Here is a 24,631-nt window from a genome sequence, read left to right as displayed (position 1 = left end):
CATAATATAATAGATACAGTAGATCTACCTGGTCTGTCATAGAATAACAGAGACAGTAGATCTAGCTGGTCTGTCATATTATAATAGAGGCAGTAGATCTAGCTGGTCTGTCATAATATAATAGAAACAGTATATCTAGCTTGTCTGTCAAAGTATAATAGAGACAGTAGATCTAGCTGGTCTGTCATAATATAGCAGAGACAGTAGATCTACCTGGTCCGTCATAAAATAATAGAGACAGTAGATCGAGCTGGTCTGTCATAATATGAGACAGTATATCTAGCTGGTCTGTCATATTATAATAGAGACAGTAGATCTAGCTGGTCTGTCATATTATAATGGGGACAGTAGATCTAGCTGGTCTGTCATAATAGAATAGAGACAGTAGATCTAGCTGGTCTGTCACATTATAATAGAGACATTAGATCTAGCTGGTCTGTCATATTATAATAGAGACAGTAGATCTAGCTGGTCTGTCATAAAATAACAGAGACAGTAGATCTAGCTGGTCTATCATGTTATAATGGAGACAGTAGATCTAGCTGGTCTGTCATAATATAATAGAGACTGTAGATCTAGCTGGTCTGTCATATTATAATAGAGACAGTAGATGTCGCTGGTCTGTCATAATATAATAGAGACAGTACATCTAGCTGGTCTGTCATAATAGAATAGAGACAGTAGATCTAGCTGTTCTGTCATAATATGAGACAGTAGATCTCGCTGGTCTTTCATATTATAATAGAGACAGTAGATCTTGCTGGTCTGTCATAATATAGTAGAGACAGTAGATCAAGCTGGTCTGTCATTTTATAATAAAGACAGTACATCTAGATGGTCTGTCATAATATAATAGAGACAGTAGATCTACCTGGTCTGTCATAATCTAATAGAGACAGTAGATCTACCTGGTCTGTCATAGAATAATAGAGACAGTAGATCTAGCTGGTCTGTCATATTATAATAGAGACAGTAGATCTAGCTGGTCTGTCATAATATAATAGAGACAGTATATCTAGCTGGTCTGTCAAATTATAATAGAGACAGTAGATCTAGCTGGTCTGTCATAATATAGCAGAGACAGTAGATTGAGCTGGTCTTTCATGTTATAATAGAAACAGTAGATCTAGCTGGTCTGTCATAATATAATAGAGACAGTATATCTAGCTGGTCTGTCAAATTATAATAGAGACAGTACATCTCGCTGGTCTGTCATAATAGAATACAGACAGTAGATCTACCTGGTCTGTCATTATCTAATAGAGACAGTAGATCTACCTGGTCTGTCATATTATAATAGAGGCAGTAGATCTAGCTGGTCTGTCATAATATAATAGAGACAGTATATCTAGCTTGTCTGTCAAATTATAATAGAGACAGTAGATCTAGCTGGTCTGTCATAATATAATAGAGAAAGTAGATCTAGCTGTTCTGTCATAATATGAGACAGTATATCTAGCTGGTCTGTCATATTATAATAGAGACAGTAGATCTAGCTGGTCTGTCATATTATAATGGGGACAGTAGATCTAGCTGGTCTGTCATAATAGAATAGAGACAGTAGATCTAGCTGGTCTGTCACATTATAATAGAGACATTAGATCTAGCTGGTCTGTCATAAAATAACAGAGACAGTAGATCTAGCTGGTCTATCATGTTATAATGGAGACAGTAGATCTAGCTGGTCTGTCATAATATAATAGAGACTGTAGATCTAGCTGGTCTGTCATATTATAATAGAGACAGTAGATGTCGCTGGTCTGTCATAATATAATAGAGACAGTAGATCGAGCTGGTCTGTCATAATATGATAGAGACAGTAGATCTAGCTGTTCTGTCATAATATGAGACAGTAGATCTCGCTGGTCTTTCATATTATAATAGAGACAGTAGATCTTGCTGGTCTGTCATAATATAGTAGAGACAGTAGATCAAGCTGGTCTGTCATTTTATAATAGAGACAGTACATCTAGCTGGTCTGTCATAATATAATAGAGACAGTAGATCTACCTGGTCTGTCATAATCTAATAGAGACAGTAGATTTTGCTGGTCTGTCATATTATAATAGAGACAGTAGATCTCGCTGGTCTGTCATAATATAATAGAGACAGTAGATCTACCTGGTCTGTCATAAAATAATAGAGACAGTAGATCTAGCCGGTCTGTCATAATATAATAGAGACAGTATATCTAGCTGGTCTGTCAAATTATAATAGAGGCAGTAGATCTAGCTGGTCTGTCATAAAATAATAGAGACAGTAGATTGAGCTGGTCTTTCATGTTATAATAGAAACAGTAGATCTAGCTGGTGTGTCATAATATAATAGAGACAGTATATCTAGCTGGTCTGTCATATTATAATAGAGACAGTAGATCTACCTGGTCTGTCATAATATAATAGATACAGTAGATCTACCTGGTCTGTCATAGAATAACAGAGACAGTAGATCTAGCTGGTCTGTCATATTATAATAGAGGCAGTAGATCTAGCAGGTCTGTCATAATATAATAGAGACAGTATATCTAGCTTGTCTGTCAAATTATAATAGAGACAGTAGGTCTAGCTGGTCTGTCATAATATAGCAGAGACAGTAGATCCACCTGGTCTGTCATATTATTATAGAGACAGTAGATCTAGCTGGTCTGTCATATTATAATGGGGACAGTAGATCTAGCTGGTCTGTCATAATAGAATAGAGACAGTAGATCTGGCTGGTCTGTAACATTATAATAGAGACATTAGATCTAGCTGGTCTGTCATATTATAATAGAGACAGTAGATCTAGCTGGTCTGTCATAAAATAACAGAGACAGTAGATCTAGCTGGTCTATCATGTTATAATGGAGACAGTAGATCTAGCTGGTCTGTCATATTATAATAGAGACAGTAGATGTCGCTGGTCTGTCATAATATAATAGAGACAGTACATCTAGCTGGTCTGTCATAATAGAATAGAGACAGTAGATCTAGCTGTTCTGTCATAATATGAGACAGTAGATCTCGCTGGTCTTTCATATTATAATAGAGACAGTAGATCTTGCTGGTCTGTCATAATATAGTAGAGACAGTAGATCAAGCTGGTCTGTCATTTTATAATAGAGACAGTACATCTAGCTGGTCTGTCATAATATAATAGAGACAGTAGATCTACCTGGTCTGTCATAATCTAATAGAGACAGTAGATTTTGCTGGTCTGTCATATTATAATAGAGACAGTAGATCTCGCTGGTCTGTCATAATATAATAGAGACAGTAGATCTACCTGGTCTGTCATAAAATAATAGAGACAGTAGATCTAGCCGGTCTGTCATAATATAATAGAGACAGTATATCTAGCTGGTCTGTCAAATTATAATAGAGGCAGTAGATCTAGCTGGTCTGTCATAAAATAATAGAGACAGTAGATTGAGCTGGTCTTTCATGTTATAATAGAAACAGTAGATCTAGCTGGTGTGTCATAATATAATAGAGACAGTATATCTAGCTGGTCTGTCATATTATAATAGAGACAGTAGATCTACCTGGTCTGTCATAATATAATAGATACAGTAGATCTACCTGGTCTGTCATAGAATAACAGAGACAGTAGATCTAGCTGGTCTGTCATATTATAATAGAGGCAGTAGATCTAGCTGGTCTGTCATAATATAATAGAGACAGTATATCTAGCTTGTCTGTCAAATTATAATAGAGACAGTAGGTCTAGCTGGTCTGTCATAATATAGCAGAGACAGTAGATCCACCTGGTCCGTCATAAAATAATAGAGACAGTAGATCGAGCTGGTCTGTCATAATATGAGACAGTATATCTAGCTGGTCTGTCATATTATAATAGAGACAGTAGATCTAGCTGGTCTGTCATATTATAATGGGGACAGTAGATCTAGCTGGTCTGTCATAATAGAATAGAGACAGTAGATCTAGCTGGTCTGTCACATTATAATAGAGACATTAGATCTAGCTGGTCTGTCATATTATAATAGAGACAGTAGATCTAGCTGGTCTGTCATAAAATAACAGAGACAGTAGATCTAGCTGGTCTATCATGTTATAATGGAGACAGTAGATCTAGCTGGTCTGTCATATTATAATAGAGACAGTAGATGTCGCTGGTCTGTCATAATATAATAGAGACAGTACATCTAGCTTGTCTGTCATAATAGAATAGAGACAGTAGATCTACCTGGTCTGTCATAATATAATAGATACAGTAGATCTACCTGGTCTGTCATAGAATAATAGAGACAGTAGATCTAGCTGGTCTGTCATATTATAATAGAGACAGTAGATCTAGCTGGTCTGTCATAATATAATAGAGACAGTATATCTAGCTGGTCTGTCAAATTATAATACAGTAGATCTAGCTGGTCTGTCATAATATAGCAGAGACAGTAGATCGAGCTGGTCTTTCATGTTATAATAGAAACAGTAGATCTAGCTGGTCTGTCATAATATAATAGAGACAGTATATCTAGCTGGTCTGTCAAATTATGATAGAGACAGTAGATCTAGCTGATCTGTCATAAAATAATAGAGACAGTAGATCGAGCTGGTCTTTCATGTTATAATAGAAACAGTAGATCTAGCTGGTCTGTCATAATATAATAGAGACAGTATATCTAGCTGGTCTGTCAAATTATAATAGAGACAGTAGATCGAGCTGGTCTGTCATATTATAATACAGACAGTTGATCTCACTGGTCTGTCATATTATAATAGAGACAGTAGATCTAGCTGGTCTGTCATATTATAATGGAGACAGTAGATCTAGCTGGTCTGTCATATTATAATAGAGACAGTACATCTCGCTGGTCTGTCATAATAGAATACAGACAGTAGATCTACCTGGTCTGTCATTATCTAATAGAGACAGTAGATCTAGCTGGTCTGTCATATTATAATAGAGACAGTAGATCTACCTGGTCTGTCATAATATAATAGATACAGTAGATCTACCTGGTCTGTCATAGAATAACAGAGGCAGTAGATCTAGCTGGTCTGTCATAATATAATAGAGACAGTATATCTAGCTTGTCTGTCAAATTATAATAGAGACAGTAGATCTAGCTGGTCTGTCATAATATAGCAGAGACAGTAGATCTGCCTGGTCCGTCATAAAAATAATAGAGACAGTAGATCGAGCTGGTCTGTCATAATATGAGACAGTATATCTAGCTGGTCTGTCATATTATAATAGAGACAGTAGATCTAGCTGGTCTGTCATATTATAATGGGGACAGTAGATCTAGCTGGTCTGTCATAATAGAATAGAGACAGTAGATCTAGCTGGTCTGTCACATTATAATAGAGACATTAGATCTAGCTGGTCTGTCATATTATAATAGAGACAGTAGATCTAGCTGGTCTGTCATAAAATAACAGAGACAGTAGATCTAGCTGGTCTATCATGTTATAATGGAGACAGTAGATCTAGCTGGTCTGTCATAATATAATAGAGACTGTAGATCTAGCTGGTCTGTCATATTATAATAGAGACAGTAGATGTCGTTGGTCTGTCATAATATAATAGAGACAGTACATCTAGCTGGTCTGTCATAATAGAATAGAGACAGTAGATCTACCTGGTCTGTCATAATATAATAGATACAGTAGATCTACCTGGTCTGTCATAGAATAATAGAGACAGTAGATCTAGCTGGTCTGTCATATTATAATAGAGACAGTAGATCTAGCTGGTCTGTCATAATATAATAGAGACAGTATATCTAGCTTTTCTGTCAAATTATAATACAGTAGATCTAGCTGATCTGTCATAAAATAATAGAGACAGTAGATCGAGCTGGTCTTTCATGTTATAATAGAAACAGTAGATCTAGCTGGTCTGTCATAATATAATAGAGACAGTATATCTAGCTGGTCTGTCAAATTATAATAGAGACAGTAGATCGAGCTGGTCTGTCATATTATAATACAGACAGTTGATCTCACTGGTCTGTCATATTATAATAGAGACAGTAGATCTAGCTGGTCTGTCATATTATAATGGAGACAGTAGATCTAGCTGGTCTGTCATATTATAATAGAGACAGTACATCTCGCTGGTCTGTCATAATAGAATACAGACAGTAGATCTACCTGGTCTGTCATTATCTAATAGAGACAGTAGATCTAGCTGGTCTGTCATATTATAATAGAGACAGTAGATCTACCTGGTCTGTCATAATATAATAGATACAGTAGATCTACCTGGTCTGTCATAGAATAACAGAGACAGTAGATCTAGCTGGTCTGTCATATTATAATAGAGGCAGTAGATCTAGCTGGTCTGTCATAATATAATAGAGACAGTATATCTAGCTTGTCTGTCAAATTATAATAGAGACAGTAGATCTAGCTGGTCTGTCATAATATAGCAGAGACAGTAGATCTACCTGGTCCGTCATAAAATAATAGAGACAGTAGATCGAGGCTGGTCTGTCATAATATGAGACAGTATATCTAGCTGGTCTGTCATATTATAATAGAGACAGTAGATCTAGCTGGTCTGTCATATTATAATGGGGACAGTAGATCTAGCTGGTCTGTCATAATAGAATAGAGACAGTAGATCTAGCTGGTCTGTCACATTATAATAGAGACATTAGATCTAGCTGGTCTGTCATATTATAATAGAGACAGTAGATCTAGCTGGTCTGTCATAATATAATAGAGACTGTAAATCTAGCTGGTCTGTCATATTATAATAGAGACAGTAGATCTTGCTGGTCTGTCATAATCTAATAGAGACAGTAGATTTTGCTGGTCTGTCATATTATAATAGAGACAGTAGATCTCGCTGGTCTGTCATAATAGAATAGAGACAGTAGATCTAGCTGTTCTGTCATAATATGAGACAGTAGATCTACCTGGTCTGTCATAGAATAATAGAGACAGTAGATCTAGCTGGTCTGTCATATTATAATAGAGACAGTAGATCTAGCTGGTCTGTCATAATATAATAGAGACAGTATATCTAGCTGGTCTGTCAAATTATAATAGAGACAGTAGATCTAGCTGGTCTGTCATAATATAGCAGAGACAGTAGATCGAGCTGGTCTTTCATGTTATAATAGAAACAGTAGATCTAGCTGGTCTGTCATAATATAATAGAGACAGTATATCTAGCTGGTCTGTCAAATTATGATAGAGGCAGTAGATCTAGCTGATCTGTCATAAAATAATAGAGACAGTAGATCGAGCTGGTCTTTCATGTTATAATGGAGACAGTAGATCTAGCTGGTCTGTCATATTATAATAGAGACAGTACATCTCGCTGGTCTGTCATAATAGAATACAGACAGTAGATCTACCTGGTCTGTCATTATCTAATAGAGACAGTAGATCTAGCTGGTCTGTCATATTATAATAGAGACAGTAGATCTACCTGGTCTGTCATAATATAATAGATACAGTAGATCTACCTGGTCTGTCATAGAATAACAGAGACAGTAGATCTAGCTGGTCTGTCATATTATAATAGAGGCAGTAGATCTAGCTGGTCTGTCATAATATAATAGAGACAGTATATCTAGCTTGTCTGTCAAATTATAATAGAGACAGTAGATCTAGCGTGTCTTTCATAATATAGCAGAGACAGTAGATCTACCTGGTCCGTCATAAAATAATAGAGACAGTAGATCGAGCTGGTCTGTCATAATATGAGACAGTATATCTAGCTGGTCTGTCATATTATAATAGAGACAGTAGATCTAGCTGGTCTGTCATATTATAATGGGGACAGTAGATCTTGCTGGTCTGTCATAATAGAATAGAGACAGTAGATCTAGCTGGTCTGTCACATTATAATAGAGACATTAGATCTAGCTGTGGTCTGTCATATTATAATAGAGACAGTAGATCTAGCTGGTCTGTCATGAAATAACAGAGACGGTAGATCTGGCTGGTCTATCATGTTATAATGGAGACAGTAGATCTAGCTGGTCTGTCATAATATAATAGAGACTGTAAATCTAGCTGGTCTGTCATATTATAATAGAGACAGTAGATAATAAGCTGGTCTGTCATGTATAATAGAGACAGTACATCTAGCTGGTCTGTCATAATAGAATAGAGACAGTAGATCTAGCTGTTCTGTCATAATATGAGACAGTAGATCTCGCTGGTCTTTCATATTATAATAGAACAGTAGATCTTGCTGAATCTGTCATAATATAGTAAAGACAGTAGAGTCAAGCTGGTCTGTCATTTTTATAATAGAGACAGTACATCTAGCTGGTCTGTCATAATATAATAGAGACAGTAGATTACCTGGTCTGTCACTTAATCTAATAGAGACAGTAGATCTACCTGGTCTGTCATAGAATAATAGAGACAGTAGATCTAGCTGGTCTGTCATATTATAATAGAGACAGTAGATCTAGCTGGTCTGTCATAATATAATAGAGACAGTATATCTAGCTGGTCTGTCAAATTATAATAGAGACAGTAGATCTGGCTGGTCTGTCATAATATAGCAGAGACAGTAGATCAGGCTGGTCTTTCATGTTATAATAGAAACAGTAGATCTAGCTGGTCTGTCATAATATAATAGAGACAGTATATCTAGCTGGTCTGTCCAAATTATGATAGAGACAGTAGATCTAGCTGATCTGTCATAAAATAATAGAGACAGTAGATCGAGGCTGGTCTTTCATGTTTATAATAGAAACAGTAGATCTAGCTGGTCTGTCATAATATAATAGAGACAGTATATCTAGCTGGTCTGTCAAATTATAATAGAGACAGTAGATCAGGCTGGTCTGTCATATTATAATACAGACAGTTGATCTCACTGGTCTGTCATATTATAATAGAGACAGTAGATCTAGCTGGTCTGTCATATTATAATGGAGACAGTAAATCTAGCTGGTCTGTCATATTATAATAGAGACAGTACATCTCGCTGGTCTGTCATAATATAATACAGACAGTAGATCTACCTGGTCTGTCATTATCTAATAGAGACAGTAGATCTAGCTGGTCTGTCATATTATAATAGAGACAGTAGAATCTACCTGGTCTGTCATAATATAATAGATACAGTAGATCTACCTGGTCTGTCATAGAATAACGAGACGGTAGATCTAGCTGGTCTGTCATATTATAATAGAGGCAGTAGATCTAGCTGGTCTGTCATAATATAATAGAGACAGTATATCTAGCTTGTCTGTCAAATTATAATAGAGACAGTAGATCTAGCTGGTCTGTCATAATATAGCAGAGACAGTAGATCTACCTGGTCAAATCATAAAATAATAGAGACAGTAGATCGAGCTGGTCTGTCATAATATGAGACATTATATCTAGCTGGTCTGTCATATTATAATAGAGACAGTAGATCTAGCTGGTCTGTCATATTATAATGGGGACAGTAGATCTAGCTGGTCTGTCATAATAGAATAGAGACAGTAGATCTAGCTGGTCTGTCACATTATAATAGAGACATTAGATCTAGCTGGTCTGTCATATTATAATAGAGACAGTAGATCTAGCTGGTCTGTCATAATATAATAGAGACTGTAAATCTAGCTGGTCTGTCATATTATAATAGAGACAGTAGATCTTGCTGGTCTGTCATAATATAGTAGAGACAGTAGATCAAGCTGGTCTGTCATTTTATAATAGAGACAGTACATCTAGCTGGTCTGTCATAATATAATAGAGACAGTAGATCTACCTGGTCTGTCATAATCTAATAGAGACAGTAGATCTACCTGGTCTGTCATAGAATAATAGAGACAGTAGATCTAGCTGGTCTGTCATATTATAATAGAGACAGTAGATCTAGCTGGTCTGTCATAATATAATAGAGACAGTATATCTGGCTGGTCTGTCAAATTATAATAGAGACAGTAGATCTAGCTGGTCTGTCATAATATAGCAGAGACAGTAGATCGAGCTGGTCTTTCATGTTATAATAGAAACAGTAGATCTAGCTGGTCTGTCATAATATAATAGAGACAGTATATCTAGCTGGTCTGTCAGAATTATGATAGAGGCAGTAGATCTAGCTGATCTGTCATAAAATAATAGAGACAGTAGATCGAGCTGGTCTTTCATGTTATAATGGAGACAGTAGATCTGGCTGGTCTGTCATATTATAATAGGGTAGTACATCTCGCTGGTCTGTCATAATAGAATACAGACAGTAGATCTACCTGGTCTGTCATTATCTAATAGAGACAGTAGATCTAGCTGGTCTGTCATATTATAATAGAGACAGTAGATCTACCTGGTCTGTCATAATATAATAGATACAGTAGATCTACCTGGTCTGTCATAGAATAACAGAGACAGTAGATCTAGCTGGTCTGTCATATTATAATAGAGGCAGTAGATCTAGCTGGTCTGTCATAATATAATAGAGACAGTATATCTAGCTTGTCTGTCAAAATTATAATAGAGACAGTAGATCTAGCGTGTCTGTCATAATATAGCAGAGACAGTAGAAGTCTACCTGGTCCGTCATAAAATAATAGAGACAGTAGATCGAGCTGGTCTGTCATAATATGAGACAGTATATCTAGCTGGTCTGTCATATTATAATAGAGACAGTAGATCTAGCTGGTCTGTCATATTATAATGAGGACAGTAGATCTTGCTGGTCTGTCCTTATTAGAATGAGACAGTGAATCTAGCTGGTCTGTCACATTATAATAGAGACATTAGATCAAGCTGGTCTGTCATATTATAATAGAAGCAGTAGATCTAGCTGGTCTATCATAAAAATAACAGAGACAGTAGATCTAGCTGGTCTATCATGTTATAATGGGAGACAGTAGATCTGGCTGGTCTGTCATAATATAATAGGGCTATGAAATCTGCTGGTCTATCATATAATAGAGACAGTAGATGTCGCTGGTCTGTCATAATATAATAGAGACAGTATCTAGCTGGTCTGTCATAAATAGAATAGAGACAGTAGATCTAGCTGTTCTGTCATAATATGAGACAGTAGATCTCGCTGGTCTTTCATATTATAATAGAGACAGTAGATCTTGCTGGTCTGTCATAATATAGTAGAGACAGTAGATCAAGCTGGTCTGTCATTTTTATAATAGAGACAGTACATCTAGCTGGTCTGTCATAATATAATAGAGACAGTAGATTTACCTGGTCTGTCATAATCTAATAGAGACAGTAGATCTACCTGGTCTGTCATAGAATAATAGAGACAGTAGATCTAGCTGGTCTGTCATATTATAATAGAGACAGTAGATCTGGCTGGTGCCATATTATAATAGAGACAGTAGTATCTAGCTGGTCTGTCATAATATAATAGAGACAGTAGATCTAGCTGGTCTGTCATAATATAGCAGAGACAGTAGATCGGCTGGTCTATCATGTTATAATAGAAACAGTAGATCTAGCTGGTCTGTCATAATATAATAGAGACAGTATATCTAGCTGGTCTGTCATAATTATGATAGAGACAGTAGATCTGGCTGATCTGTCATAAAATAATAGAGACAGTAGATCGAGCTGGTCTTTCATGTTATAATAGAAACAGTAGATCTAGCTGGTCTGTCATAATATAATAGAGACAGTATGATCTAGCTGGTCTGTCAAATTATAATAGAGACAGTAGATCGAGCTGGTCTGTCATATTATAATAGAGACAGTTAGATCTAGCTGGTCTGTCATATTATAATAGAGACAGTAGATCTAGCTGGTCTGTCATATTATAATGGAGACAGTAGATCTAGCTGGTCTGTCATATTATAATAGAGACAGTACATCTCGCTGGTCTGTCGCCAATATAATACCCAGACAGTAGATCTACCTGGTCTGTCATTATCTAATAGAGACGTAGATCTAGCTGGTCTGTCATATTATAATAGAGACAGTAGATCTACCTGGTCTGTCGCACATTATAATAGATACAGTAGATCTACCTGGTCTGTCATAGAATAACAGAGACAGTAGATCTGGCTGGTCTGTCATATTATAATAGAGGCAGTAGATCTAGCTGGTCTGTCATAATATAATAGAGACAGTATATCTAGCTTGTCTGTCAAATTATAATAGAGACAGTAGATCTAGCTGGTCAGTCTGTCATAATATAGCAGAGACAGTAGATCTACCTGGTCAAAATCATAAAATAATAGAGACAGTAGATCGAGCTGGTCTGTCATAATATGAGACAGTATATCTAGCTGGTCTGTCATATTATAATAGAGACAGTAGATCTAGCTGGTCTGTCATATTATAATGGGGACAGTAGATCTTGCTGGTCTGTCATAATAGAATAGAGACAGTAGATCTAGCTGTTCTGTCATAATATGAGACAGTAGATCTCGCTGTCATAAAATAACAGTCTTTCTATATTATAATAGAGACAGTAGATCTTGCTGGTCTGTCATAATATAGTAGAGACAGTAGATCAAGCTGGTCTGTCATAATATAATAGAGACAGTACATCTAGCTGGTCTGTCATAATAGAATAGAGACAGTAGATCTAGCTGTTCTGTCATAATATGAGACAGTAGATCTCGCTGGTCTTTCATATTATAATAGAGACAGTAGATCTTGCTGGTCTGTCATAATATAGTAGAGACAGTAGATCAAGCTGGTCTGTCATTTTATAATAGAGACAGTACATCTAGCTGGTCTGTCATAATATAATAGAGACAGTAGATTTACCTGGTCTGTCATAATCTAATAGACAGTAGATCTACCTGGTCTGTCATAGAATAATAGAGACAGTAGATCTAGCTGGTCTGTCATATTATAATAGAGACAGTAGATCTAGCTGGTCTGTCATAATATAATAGAGACAGTATATCTAGCTGGTCTGTCAAATTATAATAGAGACAGTAGATCTAGCTGGTCTGTCATAATATAGCAGAGACAGTAGATCGAGCTGGTCTTTCATGTTATAATAGAAACAGTAGATCTAGCTGGTCTGTCATAATATAATAGAGACAGTATATCTAGCTGGTCTGTCAAATTATGATAGAGACAGTAGATCTAGCTGATCTGTCATAAAATAATAGAGACAGTAGATCGAGCTGGTCTTTCATGTTATAATAGAAACAGTAGATCTAGCTGGTCTGTCATAATATAATAGAGACAGTATATCTAGCTGGTCTGTCAAATTATAATAGAGACAGTAGATCGAGCTGGTCTGTCATATTATAATGCAGACAGTTGATCTCACTGGTCTGTCATATTATAATAGAGACAGTAGATCTAGCTGGTCTGTCATATTATAATGGAGACAGTAAATATAGCTGGTCTGTCATATTATAATAGAGACAGTACATCTCGCTGGTCTGTCATAATATAATACAGACAGTAGATCTACCTGGTCTGTCATTATCTAATAGAGACAGTAGATCTAGCTGGTCTGTCATATTATAATAGAGACAGTAGATCTACCTGGTCTGTCATAATATAATAGATACAGTAGATCTACCTGGTCTGTCATAGAATAACAGAGACAGTAGATCTAGCTGGTCTGTCATATTATAATAGAGGCAGTAGATCTAGCTGGTCTGTCATAATATAATAGAGACAGTATATCTAGCTTGTCTGTCAGAATTATAATAGAGACAGTAGATCTAGCTGGTCTGTCATAATATAGCAGAGACAGTAGATCTACCTGGTCCGTCATAAAATAATAGAGACAGTAGATCGAGCTGGTCTGTCATAATATGAGACAGTATATCTAGCTGGTCTGTCATATTATAATAGAGACAGTAGATCTAGCTGGTCTGTCATATTATAATGGGGACAGTAGATCTAGCTGGTCTGTCATAATAGAATAGAGACAGTAGATCTAGCTGGTCTGTCACATTATAATAGAGACATTAGATCTAGCTGGTCTGTCATATTATAATAGAGACAGTAGATCTAGCTGGTCTGTCATAAAATAACAGAGACAGTAGATCTAGCTGGTCTATCATGTTATAATGGAGACAGTAGATCTAGCTGGTCTGTCATAATATAATAGAGACTGTAGATCTAGCTGGTCTGTCATATTATAATAGAGACAGTAGATGTCGCTGGTCTGTCATAATATAATAGAGACAGTACATCTAGCTGGTCTGTCATAATAGAATAGAGACAGTAGATCTAGCTGTTCTGTCATAATATGAGACAGTAGATCTTGGTCTTTCATATTATAATAGAGACAGTAGATCTTGCTGGTCTGTCATAATATAGTAGAGACAGTAGATCAAGCTGGTCTGTCATAATCTAATAGAGACAGTAGATTTTGCTGGTCTGTCATATTATAATAGAGACAGTCGATCTCGCTGGTCTGTCATAATATAATAGAGACAGTAGATCTACCTGGTCTGTCATAAAATAATAGAGACAGTAGATCTAGCCGGTCTGTCATAATATAATAGAGACACTATATATAGCTGGTCTGTCAAATTATAATAGAGGCAGTAGATCTAGCTGGTCTGTCATAAAATAATAGAGACAGTAGATTGAGCTGGTCTTTCATGTTATAATAGAAACAGTAGATCTAGCTGGTCTGTCATAATATAATAGAGACAGTATATCTAGCTGGTCTGTCACATTATAATAGAGACAGTTTATCTAGCTGGTCTGTCATAATATAGCAGAGACAGTAGATCTAGCTGGTCTGTCATAAAATAATAGACACAGTAGATCGAGCTGGTCTGTCATAATATGATAGAGACAGTAGATCTAGCTGATCTGTCATAAAATAATAGAGACAGTAGATCGAGCTGTTCTTTCATGTTATAATAGAGACAGTAGATCTAGCTGGTCTGTCATATTATAATAGAGACAGTAGATCTAGCTGTTCTGTCATAATATGAGACAGTATATCGAGCTGGTCTGTCATATTATAATAGAGACAGTAGATCTAGCTGGTCTGTCATATTATAATGGGGACAGTAGATCTAGCTGGTCTGTCATAATAGAATAGAGATAGTAGATCTAGCTGGTCTGTCACATTATAATGAGACAGTAGATCGAGCTGGTCTGTCATATTATAATAGAGACAGTAGATCTAGCTGGTCTGTCATAATATAATAGAGACAGTAGATGTAGCTGGTCTATCGTATTATAATGGACACAGTAGATGTCGCTGGTCTGTCATAATATAATAGAGACAGTATATCTAGCTGGTCTGTCATATTATAATGGAGACAGTAGATCTAGCTGGTCTGTCATATTATAATAGAGACAGTACATCTAGCTGGTCTGTCATAATAGAATAGAGACAGTAGATCTAGCTGTTCTGTCATAATATGAGACAGTAGATCTAGCTGGTCTTTCATATTATAATAGAGACAGTAGATCTACCTGGTCTGTCATAATATAATAGATACAGTAGATCTACCTGGTCTGTCATAGAATAATAGAGACAGTAGATCTAGCTGGTCTGTCATATTATAATAGAGACAGTAGATCTAGCTTGTCTGTCATAATATAATAGAGACAGTATATCTAGCTGGTCTGTCAAATTATAATAGAGACAGTAGATCTAGCTGGTCTGTCATAATATAGCAGAGACAGTAGATCTAGCTGATCTGTCATATTATAATAGAGACAGTAGATCTAGCTGTTCTGTCATAATATGAGACAGTAGATCTAGCTGGTCTTTCATATTATAATAGAGAGAGTAGATCTACCTGGTCTGTCATAAGATAATAGATACAGTAGATCTACCTGGTCTGTCATAGAATAATAGAGACAGTAGATCGAGCTGGTCTTTAATGTTATAATAGAAACAGTAGATCTAGCTGGTCTGTCATAATATAATAGAGACAGTATATCTAGCTGGTCTGTCAAATTATAATAGAGACAGTAGATCGAGCTGGTCTGTCATATTATAATACAGACAGTTGATCTCGCTGGTCTGTCATATTATAATAGAGACAGTAGATCTAGCTGGTCTGTCATAATATAATAGAGACAGTAGATCTACCTGGTCTGTCATAAAATAATAGAGACAGTAGATCGAGCTGGTCTGTCATAATATGATAGAGACAGTAGATCTAGCTGATCTGTCATAAAATAATAGAGACAGTAGATCGAGCTGTTCTTTCATGTTATAATAGAAACAGTAGATCTACCTGGTCTGTCATAATATAATAGAGACAGTAGATCTAGCTGGTCTGTCATATTATAATAGAGACAGTAGATCTAGCTGGTCTGTCATATTATAATGGGGACAGTAGATCTAGCTGGTCTGTCATAATAGAATAGAGACAGTAGATCTAGCTGGTCTGTCACATTATAATAGAGACATTAGATCTAGCTGGTCTGTCATATTATAATACAGACAGTTGATCTAGCTGGTCTGTCATATTATAATAGAGACAGTAGATCTAGCTGGTCTTTCATAAAATAATAGAGACAGTAGATCTAGCTGGTCTATCATGTTATAATCGAGACAGTAGATCTAGCTGGTCTGTCATAATATAATAGAGACTGTAGACCTAGCTGGTCTGTCATATTATAATAGAGACAGTACATCTAGCTGGTCTGTCATAATAGAATAGAGACAGTAGATCTAGCTGTTCTGTCATAATATGAGACAGTAGATCTCGCTGATCTTTCATATTATAATAGAGACAGTAGATCAAGCTGGTCTGTCATTTTATAATAGAGACAGTAGATCTACCTGGTCTGTCATATTCTAATAGAGACAGTAGATTTTGCTGGTCTGTCATATTATAATAGAGACAGTAGATCTCGCTGCTCTGTCATAATATAATAATAGACACAGTAGATCTACCTGGTGTGTCATAAAATAATAGAGACAGTAGATCTAGCCGGTCTGTCATAATATGATAGAGACAGTAGATCTAGCTGGTCTGTCATAATATAATAGAGACAGTATATCTAGCTGGTCTGTCAGAATTATAATAGAGGCAGTAGATCTAGCTGGTCTGTCATAATATAATAGAGACTGTAGATCTATCTGGTCTGTCATATTATAATAGAGACAGTAGATGTCGCTGGTCTGTCATAATATAATAGAGACAGTAGATCGAGCTGGTCTGTCATAATATGATAGAGACAGTAGATCTAGCTGATCTGTCATAAAATAATAGAGACAGTAGATCGAGCTGGTCTTTCATGTTATAATAGAAACAGTAGATCTAGCTGGTCTGTCATAATATAATATAGACAGTATATCTATCTGGTCTGTCAAATTATAATAGAGACAGTAGATCTAGCTGGTCTGTCATAATATAGCAGAGACAGTAGATCTATCTGGTCTGTCATATTATAATAGAGACAGTAGATGTCGCTGGTCTGTCATAAAATAATAGAGAGTAGATCGAGCTGGTCTGTCATAATATGATAGAGACAGTAGATCTAGCTGATCTGTCATAAAATAATAGAGACAGTAGATCGAGCTGTTCTTTCATGTTATAATAGAAACAGTAGATCTACCTGGTCTGTCATAATATAATAGAGACAGTAGATCTAGCTGTTCTGTCATAAAATGAGACTGTATATCTAGCTGGTCTGTCATATTATAATAGAGACAGTACATCTAGCTGGTCTGTCATAATAGAATAGAGACAGTAGATCTAGCTGTTCTGTCATAATATGAGACAGTAGATCTCGCTGGTCTTTCAAATTATAATAGAGACAGTAGATCTTGCTGGTCTGTCATAATATAGTAGAGACAGTAGATCTAGCTGGTCTGTCATAATATAATAGAGACTGTAGATCTAGCTGGTCTGTCATATTATAATCGAGACAGTAGATCTACCTGGTCTGTCATAGAATAATAGAGACAGTAGATCGAGCTGGTCTTTAATGTTATAATAGAAACAGTAGATCTAGCTGGTCTGTCATAATATAATAGAGACAGTATATCTAGCTGGTCTGTCAAATTATAATAGAGACAGTAGATCGAGCTGGTCTGTCATATTATAATACAGACAGTTGATCTCGCTGGTCTGTCATATTATAATAGAGACAGTAGATCTAGCTGGTCTGTCATAATATGATAGAGACAGTAGATCTACCTGGTCTGTCATAAAATAATAGAGACAGTAGATCGAGCTGGTCTGTCATAATATGATAGAGACAGTAGATCTAGCTGGTCTGTCATAAAATAATAGAGACAGAAGATCGAGCTGTTCTTTCATGTTATAATAGAAACAGTAGATCTACCTGGTCTGTCATAATATAATAGAGACAGTAGATCTAGCTGGTCTGTCATATTATAATAGAGACAGTAGATCTAGCTGGTCTGTCATATTATAATGGGGACAGTAGATCTAGCTGGTCTGTCATAATATAATAGAGACAGTAGATCTAGCTGGTCTGTCACATTATAATAGAGACATTAGATCTAGCTGGTCTGTCATATTATAATACAGACAGTTGATCTAGCTGGTCTGTCATATTATAATAGAGACAGTAGATCTAGCTGGTCTGTCATAAAATAATAGAGACAGTAGATCTAGCAGGTCTATCATGTTATAATCGAGACAGTATATCTAGCTGGTCTGTCATAATATAATAGAGACTGTAGACCTAGCTGGTCTGTCATATTATAATAGAGACAGTACATCTAGCTGGTCTGTCATAATAGAATAGAGACAGTAGATCTAGCTGTTCTGTCATAATATGAGACAGTAGATCTCGCTGATCTTTCATATTATAATAGAGACAGTAGATCAAGCTGGTCTGTCATTTTATAATAGAGACAGTAGATCTACCTGGTCTGTCATATTCTAATAGAGACAGTAGATTTTGCTGGTCTGTCATATTATAATAGAGACAGTAGATCTCGCTGCTCTGTCATAATATAATAATAGACACAGTAGATCTACCTGGTGTGTCATAAAATAATAGAGACAGTAGATCTAGCCGGTCTGTCATAATATGATAGAGACAGTAGATCTAGCTGGTCTGTCATAATATAATAGAGACAGTATATCTAGCTGGTCTGTCAAATTATAATAGAGGCAGTAGATCTAGCTGGTCTGTCATAATATAATAGAGACTGTAGATCTATCTGGTCTGTCATATTATAATAGAGACAGTAGATGTCGCTGGTCTGTCATAATATAATAGAGACAGTAGATCGAGCTGGTCTGTCATAATATGATAGAGACAGTAGATCTAGCTGATCTGTCATAAAATAATAGAGACAGTAGATCGAGCTGGTCTTTCATGTTATAATAGAAACAGTAGATCTAGCTGGTCTGTCATAATATAATATAGACAGTATATCTATCTGGTCTGTCAAATTATAATAGAGACAGTAGATCTAGCTGGTCTGTCATAATATAGCAGAGACAGTAGATCTATCTGGTCTGTCATATTATAATAGAGACAGTAGATGTCGCTGGTCTGTCATAAAATAATAGAGAGTAGATCGAGCTGGTCTGTCATAATATGATAGAGACAGTAGATCTAGCTGATCTGTCATAAAATAATAGAGACAGTAGATCGAGCTGTTCTTTCATGTTATAATAGAAACAGTAGATCTACCTGGTCTGTCATAATATAATAGAGACAGTAGATCTAGCTGTTCTGTCATAAAATGAGACTGTATATCTAGCTGGTCTGTCATATTATAATAGAGACAGTACATCTAGCTGGTCTGTCATAATAGAATAGAGACAGTAGATCTAGCTGTTCTGTCATAATATGAGACAGTAGATCTCGCTGGTCTTTCAAATTGTAATAGAGACAGTAGATCTTGCTGGTCTGTCATAATATAGTAGAGACAGTAGATCTAGCTGGTCTGTCATAATATAATAGAGACTGTAGATCTAGCTGGTCTGTCATATTATAATAGAGACAGTAGATGTCGCTGGTCTGTCATAATATAATAGAGACAGTAGATCAAGCTGGTCTGTCATAGAATAATAGAGACAGTAGATCTAGCTGGTCTGTCATATTATCATAGAGACAGTAGATCTAGCTTGTCTGTCATAATATAATAGAGACAGTATATCTAGCTGGTCTGTCAAATTATAATAGAGACAGTAGATCTAGCTGGTCTGTCATAATATAGCAGAGACAGTAGATCTAGCTGATCTGTCATATTATAATAGAGACAGTAGATCTAGCTGTTCTGTCATAATATGAGACAGTAGATCTAGCTGGTCTGTCATAAAATAATAGAGACAGTAGATCGAGCTGGTCTGTCATAATATGATAGAGACAGTAGATCTAGCTGATCTGTCATAAAATAATAGAGACAGTAGATTGAGCTGTTCTTTCATGTTATAATAGAAACAGTAGATCTACCTGGTCTGTCATAATATAATAGAGACAGTAGATCTAGCTGTTCTGTCATAATATGAGACAGTATATCTAGCTGGTCTGTCATATTATAATGGGGACAGTAGATCTAGCTGGTCTGTCATAATAGAATAGAGACAGTAGATCTAGCTGGTCTGTCACATTATAATAGAGACATTAGATCTAGCTGGTATGTCATATTATAATACAGACAGTTGATCGAGCTGGTCTGTCATATTATAATAGAGACAGTAGATGTCGCTGGTCTGTCATAAAATAATAGAGAGTAGATCGAGCTGTTCTTTCATGTTATAATAGAAACAGTAGATCTACCTGGTCTGTCATAATATAATAGAGACAGTAGATCTAGCTGTTCTGTCATAAAATGAGACTGTATATCTAGCTGGTCTGTCATATTATAATAGAGACAGTAGATGTCGCTGGTCTGTCATAAAATAATAGAGAGTAGATCGAGCTGGTCTGTCATAATATGATAGAGACAGTAGATCTAGCTGATCTGTCATAAAATAATAGAGACAGTAGATCGAGCTGTTCTTTCATGTTATAATAGAAACAGTAGATCTACCTGGTCTGTCATAATATAATAGAGACAGTAGATCTAGCTGTTCTGTCATAAAATGAGACTGTATATCTAGCTGGTCTGTCATATTATAATAGAGACAGTACATCTAGCTGGTCTGTCATAATAGAATAGAGACAGTAGATCTAGCTGTTCTGTCATAATATGAGACAGTAGATCTCGCTGGTCTTTCAAATTGTAATAGAGACAGTAGATCTTGCTGGTCTGTCATAATATAGTAGAGACAGTAGATCTAGCTGGTCTGTCATAATATAATAGAGACTGTAGATCTAGCTGGTCTGTCATATTATAATAGAGACAGTAGATGTCGCTGGTCTGTCATAATATAATAGAGACAGTAGATCAAGCTGGTCTGTCATAGAATAATAGAGACAGTAGATCTAGCTGGTCTGTCATATTATCATAGAGACAGTAGATCTAGCTTGTCTGTCATAATATAATAGAGACAGTATATCTAGCTGGTCTGTCAAATTATAATAGAGACAGTAGATCTAGCTGGTCTGTCATAATATAGCAGAGACAGTAGATCTAGCTGATCTGTCATATTATAATAGAGACAGTAGATCTAGCTGTTCTGTCATAATATGAGACAGTAGATCTAGCTGGTCTGTCATAAAATAATAGAGACAGTAGATCGAGCTGGTCTGTCATAGTATGATAGAGACAGTAGATCTAGCTGATCTGTCATAAAATAATAGAGACAGTAGATTGAGCTGTTCTTTCATGTTATAATAGAAACAGTAGATCTACCTGGTCTGTCATAATATAATAGAGACAGTAGATCTAGCTGGTCTGTCATAAAATAATAGAGACAGTAGATCTAGCTGATCTGTCATAAAATAATAGAGACAGTAGATTGAGCTGTTCTTTCATGTTATAATAGAAACAGTAGATCTACCTGGTCTGTCATAATATAATAGAGACAGTAGATCTAGCTGGTCTGTCACATTATAATAGAGACATTAGATCTAGCTGGTCTGTCATATTATAATACAGACAGTTGATCTAGCTGGTCTGTCATATTATAATAGAGACAGTAGATCTAGCTGGTCTGTCATAAAATAATAGAGACAGTAGATCTAGCTGGTCTATCATGTTATAATGGAGACAGTAGATCTAGCTGGTCTGTCATAATATAATAGAGACTGTAGATCTATCTGGTCTGTCATATTATAATAGAGACAGTAGATGTCGCTGGTCTGTCATAATATAATAGAGACAGTAGATCGAGCTGGTCTGTCATAATATGATAGAGACAGTAGATCTAGCTGATCTGTCATAAAATAATAGAGACAGTAGATCGAGCTGGTCTTTCATGTTATAATAGAAACAGTAGATCTAGCTGGTCTGTCATAATATAATATAGACAGTATATCTATCTGGTCTGTCATAATATAATAGAGACTGTAGATCTATCTGGTCTGTCATATTATAATAGAGACAGTAGATGTCGCTGGTCTGTCATAATATAATAGAGACAGTAGATCGAGCTGGTCTGTCATAATATGATAGAGACAGTAGATCTAGCTGATCTGTCATAAAATAATAGAGACAGTAGATCGAGCTGGTCTTTCATGTTATAATAGAAACAGTAGATCTAGCTGGTCTGTCATAAAATAATAGAGACAGTAGATCTAGCTGGGGCTCTCTCGTGCCATCCCTGGGGGTGCGTCACCTGGAGTGGGTTGATTCACTGTTGTGGTCGGCCTGTCTGGGTTGCCCCCCTTGGGTTGTACCGTGGCGGAGATCTTTGTGGGCTATACTCGGCCTTGTCTCAGGATGGTAAGTTGGTGGTTGAAGATATCCCTCTAGTGGTGTGGGGCTGTGCTTTGGCAAAGTGGGTGGGGTTATATCCTTCCTGTTTGGCCCTGTCCGGGGTGTCCTCGGATGGGGCCACAGTGTCTCCTGACCCCTCCTGTCTCAGCCTCCAGTATTTATGCTGCAGTAGTTTGTGTCGGGGCTAGGGTCAGTTTGTTATATCTGGAGTACTTCTCCTGTCCTATTCGGTGTCCTGTGTGAATCTAAGTGTGCGTTCTCTAATTCTCTCCTTCTCTCTTTCTTTCTCTCTCTCGGAGGACCTGAGCCCTAGGACCATGCCCCAGGACTACCTGACATGATGACTCCTTGCTGTCCCCAGTCCACCTGGCCATGCTGCTGCTCCAGTTTCAACTGGCCTGGGCCCTAGGACCATGTCCCAGGACTACCAGACATGAGGACTCCTTGCTGTCCCCAGTCCACCTGGCCATGCTCCTGCTCCAGTTTCAACTGTTCTGCCTTACTATTATTCAACCATGCTAGTCATTTATGAACATTTGAACATCTTGGCCACTTTCTGTTATAATCTCCACCCGGCACAGCCAAAAGAGGACTGGCCACCCCACATATGCTCTCTCTAATTCTCTCTTTCTTTCTCTCTCTCTCGGAGGACCTGAGCCCTAGGACAGTGCCCCAGGACTACCTGACATGATGGCTCCTTGCTGTCCCCATTCCACCTGACTGATGCTGCTCCAGTTTCAACTGTTCTGCCTTATTATTATTCGACCATGCTGGTCATTTATGAACATTTGAACATCTTGGTCATGTTCTGTTATAATCTCTACCCGGCACAGCCAGAAGAGGACTGGCCACCCCACATAGCCCGGTTCCTCTCTAGGTTTCTTCCTAGGTTTTGGCCTTTCTAGGGAGTTTTTCCTAGCCACCGTGCTTTTACACCTGCATTGTTTGCTGTTTGGGGTTTTAGGCTGGGTTTCTGTACAGCACTTTGAGATATCAGCTGATGTACGAAGGGCTATATAAATAAATTTGATTTTGATTTGATTTGATTTAGCTGTTCTGTCATAATATGAGACAGTAGATCTCGCTGGTCTTTCAAATTATAATAGAGACAGTAGATCTTGCTGGTCTGTCATAATATAGTAGAGACAGTAGATCTAGCTGGTCTGTCATAATATAATAGAGACTGTAGATCTAGCTGGTCTGTCATATTATAATAGAGACAGTAGATGTCGCTGGTCTGTCATAATATAATAGAGACAGTAGATCGAGCTGGTCTGTCATAGAATAATAGAGACAGTAGATCTAGCTGGTCTGTCATATTATCATAGAGACAGTAGATCTAGCTTGTCTGTCATAATATAATAGAGACAGTATATCTAGCTGGTCTGTCAAATTATAATAGAGACAGTAGATCTAGCTGGTCTGTCATAATATAGCAGAGACAGTAGATCTAGCTGATCTGTCATATTATAATAGAGACAGTAGATCTAGCTGGTCTGTCATATTATAATACAGACAGTTGATCTCGCTGGTCTGTCATAAAATAATAGAGACAGTAGATCGAGCTGGTCTGTCATAATATGATAGAGACAGTAGATCTAGCTGATCTGTCATAAAATAATAGAGACAGTAGATTGAGCTGTTCTTTCATGTTATAATAGAAACAGTAGATCTACCTGGTCTGTCATAATATAATAGAGACAGTAGATCGAGCTGTTCTGTCATAATATGAGACAGTATATCTAGCTGGTCTGTCATATTATAATGGGGACAGTAGATCTAGCTGGTCTGTCATAATAGAATAGAGACAGTAGATCTAGCTGGTCTGTCACATTATAATAGAGACATTAGATCTAGCTGGTATGTCATATTATAATACAGACAGTTGATCGAGCTGGTCTGTCATATTATAATAGAGACAGTAGATCTAGCTGGTCTGTCATAAAATAATAGAGACAGTAGATCTAGCTGATCTGTCATAAAATAATAGAGACAGTAGATTGAGCTGTTCTTTCATGTTATAATAGAAACAGTAGATCTACCT

The 24,631-nt window shown here is 36.7% G+C and overlaps 1 long non-coding RNA gene across 1 annotated transcript in view; it reads left to right on the top strand.

The window, feature by feature from the left end:
• LOC127917269 (uncharacterized) overlaps positions 1 to 23,633 on the top strand; it is a 34,917-nt gene extending 11,284 nt beyond the window's left edge. The window contains exon 2 of the long non-coding RNA XR_008097108.1: positions 23,323 to 23,633. This is a non-coding gene — a long non-coding RNA (uncharacterized LOC127917269). The remainder of the gene's footprint in view (positions 1 to 23,322) is intronic.
• Positions 23,634 to 24,631: the final 998 nt, after the last annotated feature.

This window comes from Oncorhynchus keta, unplaced genomic scaffold (genome assembly GCF_023373465.1).
Source record: "Oncorhynchus keta strain PuntledgeMale-10-30-2019 unplaced genomic scaffold, Oket_V2 Un_contig_11242_pilon_pilon, whole genome shotgun sequence".
Taxonomy (NCBI): Eukaryota; Metazoa; Chordata; class Actinopteri; order Salmoniformes; family Salmonidae; genus Oncorhynchus; species Oncorhynchus keta.
The sequence above is the reverse complement of the archived record's forward strand: the minus strand, read 5'-3'. Positions and strand labels throughout refer to the sequence as shown.